Raw genomic sequence first — 10,511 nt, 5'->3', positions numbered from 1 at the left:
TTATCAAATGGTTGCTGTTGCTTCTCTTATGCATGGTGAGTACCAGTCTCTACTGGATTAGCTCTCTGTCAGTTTTACCTCTCTTGCACCTAACAGATGACCTGAATCATAGCAGGAAGTCAATAAATGTTTTCTGAATGAATGGAACAACTTCAGAAAGTACTTAAGAGAGAATTTCCCCAGAGATAAAATTTACCCACTTGATAATTTTGATTGAGGACAAGCCCATCAGGGATTGTAAACCGCTTTATGATATGCTGAAGGGAAGTTCTTAGCTGGAAACTGTGGCAATCAGGCCATCCATGTCAATCCTCCTAAACCCACACCTGGCTCATGTCTTGTCTCTGGGTCTGGAGGTTGACCTAATCTGTCTGAATGAACATTTAAACATTGTCAGTCCCTACCTCATTCTTGTTTGCCTTTTTCTTTTATGTTTAAATTTGTTTTTTTAATAGCCACATCTTTTTTGTACTTTTAAAATATTTAATATGTGTAATCAATACCATGTGACAATTACATGCACTTTGCAGAGTAACTTTATGTCATTTTCCCATGAGCTATTATATATAGATGTGTATGTATGTGTATGTGTGCACACACTTTTTCACCCGAAGGGTGTTTGGTGTAGCAGATTCAGAGGGCAGCAGGTGGGTAAGTGGAGATGGGAGGTGGGAAGGGAGAATGTTTTTGAAGAGGGGTTGACATGAGGAAAACGAGGTGGTGGAAAATTGCCATGCTGCCTGGTGGCAGAACTAAAGGGCTAATTCAGCCAACCTGAAGGATTGGAGAAACACAGGGAATGGGAATAAAGCTGAGAAGTTAAGTTGGGGTCATAGCGAGAGCTAAACAGAGGAGCTTTTGCTGTACTGGATAAATAATAAAGAGCCACTGAAAGATTCTGAGCAGGCAAATGTCATGATCAAACTGATGTTTTAGGGAGATATGGAAAAACATATGTAGGATGGATTGGAGGTAGGTAGACGGAAGGGAGAGCTGCTTTGTCAGGTTCTAGTGGAAAGAGCAAATGAGAGATTTGGAATCAGACAGACTTAATTTCGGTTTTTGGTGCTGTGTCTTATTAGCAGTATGATCTTGGGAAGGTTACTTAAATTCCCTAAGCCTCAGTTTTTCCATCTATAAAATGGGTATAATAACAGCACTCATCTCAAAATGTTGTTCAGTGAGATTCTGCAATAATTTAAAGTACCAGATACAAGGTCTGGCACACACCATTGAGTGGGTAAGTAGTGTTATTGGGAGAAGACAGATAGTAAGGTTCAGATGAGAGACCATAAAGGAAACCATGAGAAGCATGATCAATATCCTCTCTTCCCTCGCATCCTCTAGGTCAGGCGTTGGCAAACTCTAGTTAGTGAGACAAATCCAGCTTGTGGTCTGTTTCATACATTCTCAAGCTAGGAGTCATTTTTACATTTATAAAGGATTCTAAAAAGCAAACAAATAAGGAAGATATGACAGAGACTGTATGTGGCTCACAAAGCTTAAAATATGTATGATTTTTTACATGTATATTTAAAATAGAGTAAATGAAATATTTACTGTGCTTTCTACTGGCCCTTTCCAGAAGAAGTATGTTAACTCCTCTTCTAGAGTAAACCTGAAAGATCTGAGCAAAGGCTACACCGTGGGAAAGCACACATCTGTACAAGGACACACACAGGGGCTATTGGGCACCTTGCTCTCGGCTCAGGGGCCCAGCAAAGCCTTTTGCATGTTGGGAGCAGCTGCTTTGCTCATAGCTTCACTCTCGGAGTGTTTTCCTAAATGCACTCATGTCCTGGTTCTGGACTCTCAGTACCTCATTCCTCTCCCAAATCTCTGGCTCTTGCTTGTTACAAAGGAATATTGTAGGAATCTCCAGTGTCTGCAAACATTCAAGGCCCTTGAGGGGGAAAGGTTTCTTCAGTATTTGCATAATATTTTGGAAAAAGGAGTCTTTGTGTCCTGGAAACTTGTAGAAAGTTTTCTTTGTAGAAGGGGAAGACAGGAAGAAGGGGGTCCCTAGGTGCATCGATCATATCATTGATTTACGAATCTGAGCCTTATCTAAGGAAAACCAGATTTACTGGCCCAGAGATTTTAAAGAAATCAGATAGTTAAGCTATAGTTACAAAATGCATGACATAATGGAAACATGTAGGAATATTTCAGAAAAAAAGAAAGAAATGAAAAAAATAAAAAGCAGCACCAAAGATCTGATTAAATCAGAGCCAGACGGACTATATGGATTTGACAAGCAGGAATGAGCTTCAGGAATACTACTTTTCCTCATGTACTGTGTCCAACTGAACCTTTAAAAAGACATTAAACTATATCCTCTTTAAAAATAAAAATACAACCTTTTATTTATAAAGCTATTATGATGATACTTGAATTTAGAATCTTAGTGTTATCAATGAAAAAAGCTGTCCTTCTTGAACTTTATTTTGACATGCAGGGAACAAATCCATTAATTCATGCACTTATTCCTTCAACAAACAGATTTACAGTCATGTGCCTTTTAACCATGGGGATATGTTCCGAGAAATGCTTCATTAGGTGATTTTGTCATTGTGAGAACCTCATAGAGGGCACTTACTAAATCTAGATGGTATAGCCTATTACCCACCTAAGCTATATGGTATAGCCCATTGCTCCTAGGCTACAAGTCTATACAGCATGTTACTGTACTAAACAACATGAGATTAAATCAAGCACCAGAGAAAATGATGCAATTAAGACACGAGATGTCTGAGGCTGCTGCCCACATAACACAGCATACTGTTTTAGAGCAAACATTTTAAAAGTAGAAAAAATACACTCTAAAATAACGATAAAAATTATAATGAATACATAAAACCAGTAATTGTTTATCGTCATCAAGTCTTATGTACTGTGTATGTGCTGTACTTTTATATGAATGGTAGTGCAGTAGGTTTGTTTACACCAGCAGGCCATCAATGGATGAACGGATAAACAAAATGTAGTATTTCCATACAATGGAATATCATTCAGCCTTAAAAAGGAAGGAAGTCCTGACACATGCTATAACATGGGCCAACATGCTAAGTGAAATAAACCAGTCACAAAAGGACAAACACTGTATATGATTTCACTTGCATGTGGTACTTAGAGTAGTCAAACTCATAGAGACAGAAAGTAGAACGGTGGTTGCCAGGGGTTGGAGGGAGGAATGGAATAGGGAGTTATTGTTTAATGGGTACAAATTTCAGTTTGTGATAATGAAAAAGTTCTGAAGATGGATAAGGGTGATGGTTGCACAATAATGTGAATGTACTTAATGCCACTTACAACCATTTTGGAAGGTAGTATGGCAATTTCTTACAAAACTAAACATACTCTTACCATACAATCCAGCATGCTCCTTAGTATTTACCCAAAAAAAGTAAAAAACTTATGTCTATACAAAAATCTACACATGGCTGTTTGCAACAGCTTTATTTATAATTATTAAAACCAACACCTTCTTTAGTAGGTGAATGGATTAATGAATTGTGCTATATCCAGGCAATAGAATATTATTCAGTGGAAGAAACTTAAATGCATATTACTAAGGAAAGGAGTTAATCTGAAAAGGCTACATACTGTGTGATTCCAACCAAATGACATTCTGGAAAAGCCAAAACTATGGAAACTGTAAAAGAATCACTTGTTGCTAGGGGTTGGAGGAAGGGAGGGAGAGGATGTAGGAAGGGAGGGAGGGAGTGAGGGAGGGATGAATAGGCAGAGCATAGAGGATTTTTTAGGGCAGTGAAAATATTCTGTATGATAATATAATGGTGATACCTGTCATACAGTATGTAATAACACAAAGCAGGGTTACTGTTAAATTGTTAAATATTCTTATATTGCTCAAATGCCAGAAGTTTCAGATTGTATTATCCATTTCTATTTTATTATATTACAAGGATATTATTTCTCTCAGAGCATGGTTCAATGTTATTATGGACATTGACAGTAAAATAGGATTTTCACTATCTCATGATAGTTTTTTGCAATGCTATTGCATAAGTGAGAGATGTTAGAGACACCATGGACTAATGGTGTATCACACTTAAAAAATCTATATATATAAAAGCCTAAGCAACTGTTGCAACCAAAACAATGGAACGGACGACCGAACAGGCTGCATGGGGTGACCAGGCTGGCAGGGGGGTTAGTGAGGGCCGACTAAATGACTGAGCAGCAGGCTGCGTGGGGCGACCAGGCCGGCAGGGGGGTTAGTGAGGGCCAACCAAGCGACTGAGCAGCAGGCTGTGTGGGGCGATCAGGCTGGCAGGGGAGGCAGTGAGGGGTGACCAAACAACCTAACAGTAGGCTGTGTGGGGTGACCAGGCCAGTGGGGGGCAGTGAGGGGCGACCAGGCTGGTGGGGGGGGCAGTTGGGGGTGACTAGGCTGGCAGGGGGTCAGTAAGAGGTGACCAGGCCAGTGGGGGAGGCAGTTAGGGGTGACCAGGCCGGCAGTGGGGGCAGTTGGGAGTGACCAGGCAGGCAGGCAGGTGAGCAGTTAGGAGCTAGTGGTCCCGGGTTGTGAGAGGGTGCAGGCTGGGCTGAGGGGACCCCCCCAGCATGAATTTTGTGCACCGGGCCTCTAGTTTCATATAAAGAGGTAAATGGGGGAAAAAGGGAGACATATATAATGCTTTAACAATAAAGATTAAAACAAACAGACAACAAAAAATTCTATATAAGGTGACAGGAAAATATTTGACTCTGGATGGTGGACACACAATGCAATATACAGATCTTGTAACGTAGAACCCCACACCTGAAACCTATATGTTCATGTTGACCAATGTCACCCAATCAATTTAATAAATAAAAAAAATAAATTTTTTTTTCAGATGTATGCAGTCATAGCTCTTAGATATTCAACATTGCTCCTGTATAAACAGTTAAATTGTTTATATTAACTAGTGGGATTACTAACGAGTGATGCTAATACAGCATTGTTCCTACTAAATGCTAAGGGCTGTTTGTTTTAGTTGCTATTCTATTGTCCATCCATCCATCCACCTCTACTTACTTCCAAAAATAATTCAAGGTGGTCTTGATATATTGCCACAGCTTTTTGGATTGTGGATGTAGGCATTAGAATAACTCCAGGGGCTCTTTCAAAATGTAGATTTTGAGCCCCACCATGAACCTACCAAATTGGAATCTCTAGCCTCCCCCACAGCACATGATTCTTATGCACCCTAAAGTTTGTGAACAACTAGAGAATATGGGAAAGTTGGAGGGTGGAAATCTGATCCCCCAACCAAGTTAATTAATCTCTGGAAGGCACACAGCAGTTGTTCTAATTCTGTGGCTATTTTCTCAACCACTTGCTGTTTTTTATTACAGGGAGTCATGTGAAAAATGTTGCCCACCCTCAAATGTTATTATATAGCTTTGGAAATCCCTTCATCCCAATCCAGTGTTTTTCTCTAAAAAGAGAAACAATGTAGGGAAGGAAAACATCTGAATAGCAATGCACATTTATTTTTTGAGACAAGTTTTAAAAATTTTTATCAGGCCTTTTCAAAGGCAACATTTTTGCCCTGAAACTTGGATCTTTTGAGACATCTAATCCCACTGGAAGGGACCCACAAATATGTGCACTCACAGGTAAGAATCACCTGGGGTAAGTGCCAAAGATACACATTGCAGGGCTCTACCCCAAAGATGCCGAACCAGAATCAACAGGGGAGCGGACTGAGAATCAGATTTTGAACAAATTCCCTGGATGATTCTCATGTTCAGCCAAGTTTGCTTCCAGAGCTGGCTGTATGGGTTTAATTCCTGGCTTGTTACCGTAGCTTGTTGATCCTTGGCAAATCACTTACTTATCTTTTCGAAGCCTCAATTTCTCCATTTATAAAATTGAGATGCTTCTTTACTCAGGGGTCTTATAAGAATAAATAAACTACTGGTAGGTTAAGCTGCCAATATAGTTTCTAACATGTAGTCAGATCTTAATATTTGTTACGTCCCACTCTACTCCCTGTTGAATGAGGATATTTATTCAACTCCAACTTTTTCGGAATTTATGATTGCCCTTTATGCAAATAATCCGGATTGGCTTGCTAGCAGGGAAGCATATGGCAAAACTACGAAAGGAAACATCTCCCTGTAGGTCTGAGCGCTGTTCCTTAAATTGTGGTCCATGCATCTGAATGACCTGTGGCTCACTTTAAAAATAATTAAATCAATAAATTGGATTCCTGGCTCTCATTCCTGTACTTATCAAATCAGAAACTCTAGGAGCAGGATCTATGATCAACTTGTTAAACAAGTACTCTTAGTAATCCTCATATACCTAAAAGTAAAAAAGCAGCGAGCAAGGGCTTTTAACAATCAGAAGACTCTTCCCAGACAGGCCCCGGAATTGGCATCTGACATCTCAGAGTCTGTGCTATAGACTGTCTCATTCCTCAGCATTCTTCCTGGTAGACAGTCGCCTTTGTCAGTCTGGATCCACTGCCCTTACTAAACTGTGCCCAGCCCTTGGAAGTTCAGGGTACACTAACATTCCAGCTGGAGTGGAAGTGAAATTTGATCCACCATTTCCTGCCATGCCTTCTGGTTTCCATATCCTTCTCTCATGGTCTTTCTCCACCCGCTCTCTCCTGGCAGCAAGGGCCATGACTGGTGCACAACTGTTGGGTTGTATCATCTCAGGGTGACAGTGGTCTTTCTGAGAGTGTTGGTCAAGAAGACCACCTTTGTTGAAAAGACGTCTAAGACACATGATCTCTAAACCAAAATGCTGGAAGGGCAGCATGTCCTGAGGTCTGCTTTTTAAAGTGACAGGTGGTGACTGGACTGAGCCCAGAGATCCCTGGATATCCCAAGAACAAGTGTCAAATATTGGTCCTTTCTAGCCTCTCAGTTTTCCAACAATGCCGATCGCAGCATCTGAATGCAGAGAGCCCCTCCGATCCCAGATTTATTCTCATTGCAGGGATGCTCAGCTTATCCGCCAGTGGTCTTCAGGAGTTCCTGTTGGTTCAAAACCAGGCTCCTGTGCCGGTATCCTGGCAAACAGCTAATAGGTGAGAGCAGGTTTGAGCTCAGGGATGGAGCTTTGTCTCCTCTATGGCTGTTCACATTAGTCAACGATCAAGGAAGCTTCATTTGGAACTTGCTACGAGAGAGCCAGGTAGACGAGGGGCTGAGCCTCTCAGAACCCTGGCGTTAGTACTCGGGTTTGTACTTCTAAAAGAGGACAAGGGGAGTAAAGGGCAAAAAGGTGTGCTTTTATTTTACAATATAGGTCCTCCTCCTCTTCTCTGAGTGGAGAGAAAGGGCGATTCACGGCTCATAATATCTGAACAGCAGCCCTCATCCTAGCTTTTAATGAAAAGGATCTATGAAAGATCACCATTTTCAGTCAGGTGTCTATGCCAAATGATCCACACAACTGAAAAACAGAGCTAACTCCCCCTCACCAGATTATCCACACTGGTCTTTATGCTGCCTTTAAAAAAATGTTATAACAGTTTGTACTAATGTTGATAATCCTTGTACGCAAGAAATCCAAATGCCTCAACAAATTGATGATTTGAGTTTCCTGTGGATTATTTTTCAGGCATGAGAAATTAATTGTCTAAGCATAATGCAATAGTTCAGCTGGAGATTTAGCAAGTTTACCCTAGACAGTTGTCAAGACAATCCCAGATACAGATGGTGTCACAGGTTGGGAGGCAGATGCTAGGATGGAGTTTGGTGTGTGGATCATTGGGAAGGAGACAGCTGTACAGGAGGAAAAGGAATCAGGACTGGGCAGAATGCAGGCACATGGCAGTCTCAGATGACTCCATGGGAGCTCTGGAACCAGAATGGCCCTTCAGTGTTGCCCAGAGTTGAGCTGAGATGGATCATGATTGGATATGGGCCACCCCAGGAAGGGGCATGACTTTGGGCCAGGTGGCTTCTGTTGCTGAGACAGTCCTGGGAGGAGCTGATGGTGAACTCTTTGTGCTCCTGGTGGCTGAGACAAGTCCTTCATTGAAGGGGGCTTGGTGGGCCATCTTTATGTACACTGTAGATATAGTTGGTACTCCATCCATGTGCCAACACCATGCTTGCAAAAAACAAATCAATGTGATTTTGCACCACTCCCCACTTTGCTCTGGGGACTTCCCTCTTTCTTCTTCTTATCTCCTCTAGCTCTTTGTCTTTTCTCTCCTGCCTTTTGAGATACTTCTCCACCCAGCATCTAGCTGGCAGAATGCAGAGCTATTAACATCTGTGCTAGCATTCAGAGGCTCCATCCACATTGGACCCTGGTTTGAGAGTTGGTTTTTAAGTGTTGATCCAATGCTCTGTGTTCCTTGTAGCCTCAGGGTATGTGCCACACACACACACACCTTCTTCTGACCAAGGCCATCACCCTTTCTGTGTAGCTCAACCTCTTTTTACAAAAAGAGAACACTCAAACCCAGCTTGGATTTGAAATAAGGCAGACCCAGAAGCCACATGCTGTCTTCGATGCTCAACTTTGCCATTTCGTTCAATAAAGCCTAGGCCCTAGGGTTTTGTCGGGGTCCATCCTCAAATATGCATATATTGCAATATTCCCAGCCTTTGGCCCTTCTAAAAACAAGTTGTCTATCTATTAAAGGCCATAGTAAGAGAGATCAGATCCAAAAATTTCTTGGGGCGTGTCATTAAGTGTCCTTTACTACCCAAGACTCGGAGATCTTGAAGGAATGGATCTCTTAGATTCTACCATCAGAGCATTAGCAGTAACAGCTGCTTTGTATTTTTGCTGCTCAGATTCAGCTGAAACTCATCGGAAATCAGATTTGATGAGGCCCTTAGTTCTGATGACTGCACTAACTTCATCTGATCAGATTTCCAGTTAGTCAAGCTGGTTGCTGAGTCTTTTGTCCTGTTGTTTCCTTTAGACCAGTGGTTCTCAACCTTGGCTGCACATTAGAATCACCTGGGAATCTTTTTAAAATCCTGATTTCTGGGCCTCATCCTCCGGAAATTCTGTTTCTTTGTTATGGGGTGGGGCCACAACATTAGTAACAAAGAAACAGAATTTCCGGAGGATGAGGCCCAGAAATCAGGATTTTAAAAAGATTCCCAGGTGATTCTAATGTGCAGCCAAGGTTGAGAACCACTGCTTTAGACCAATTTGGAATGGTGGTACTTCATGAATAATCCATGAGCATTAACCAGCTGCACACAGAAGCTCATTTCCACTGTGTCTTTGCCATGGAATTTTAGATAGTTCTGATGTAACTCATAAGTAATCAGCAAAAGGCAGATTGATTTACAGTATTTAGAGACCTTTGAGGGTCTTTTCAAGTGTCCAAAGGGAAGGCATGCTATCATCTTATCTGTAAGTGGTCATAACATGTCTATTTTCCCTGGTGTCTTTATTTATTTTTTCGTTTTTATTGAATTTGTTGAGGTGACATTGGTTAATAAAATTATATAGGTTTCATGTGTACAATTCTATAATACATCATCTGTATATTGTATTGTGAGTTCACCACCCCAAGTCAAATCTCCTTCCATCACCATTTTTCTCTCCTTCCTTGGGGTCTTTAATGTCACAACTGGCAGTGTTACAGGACAAAGAATATATAAGGATACTTCTAAAATTATTTGAAACGAAACTTTATGGCAGCTTGTTTTGGTTCTTTTTGTTTCTCTTGTTGCCTTAATCACCAAATGGTGTGGGTTAAAACAAAAGCCATAATTAAATTGAACCCAGTTTGGGGGAGGGGGAGAGGAATTGGGCAACTCTTTGCTTAAACAGAAGCAGGTGGTGATGGAATGCTCGGTGGAAGTGAGCTGTGAGGAGAGAATGCAAAGTTTTTCATTGAAAACAGTTAAAAATACTTGTGGTCTTTTGTGCCAGGCTACGATTAAGATTTAGGTATCTATCTATGTATCTAAAGGGTGTCCCAAAATTCACGCAAGAAGTAATTTTGATAGAAAACACAGGTTTTTAATTAAAAATTGTAAATTTTTTATTGATTCATAAAGTATACAATATAGGGTTATGTATGGAATAGCACATCGGGTAAATGGCCTCCACGGCTTTGCTGGCACAATACGCAAAGCCGTGGTCTTCGTTGGTCTTCATTGTCCCTGCTCCTGGGCCATAATTGGTACTTGGTAATGCTTATCAAATTGAAGGGATTGAAATCAAAGGGCAACAGATATTAGAATCTGATTCAATTAACCAAGTAAAATTAGGCCTTTACTTTTTGTTGTTGTTGTTGTTAATGCTCACGCAAAATTCAAATCTTGCGTGAATTTTGGGACACCCTTACCTATCTACCTATCTACATGTATATCTCAGTTTCAATACAACTGATGGAAAAGCAATATGGTTTTAATTAGAGAGTGGTCTTTTGTCATAAGGAAGGGTGGGATTTTGTGTATCTTATTGTGTGTGTTTTAAGGGTTGTTTTATTTATTTATTTATCTATTTATCTATCTATCTATCTATCTATCTATCTATTTATTTATTTATTTATTTA

The sequence above is a fragment of the Myotis brandtii genome, unplaced genomic scaffold, assembly GCF_000412655.1.
Source record: "Myotis brandtii unplaced genomic scaffold, ASM41265v1 scaffold266, whole genome shotgun sequence".
Taxonomy (NCBI): Eukaryota; Metazoa; Chordata; class Mammalia; order Chiroptera; family Vespertilionidae; genus Myotis; species Myotis brandtii.
Note: the sequence above shows the minus strand (reverse complement) of the source record.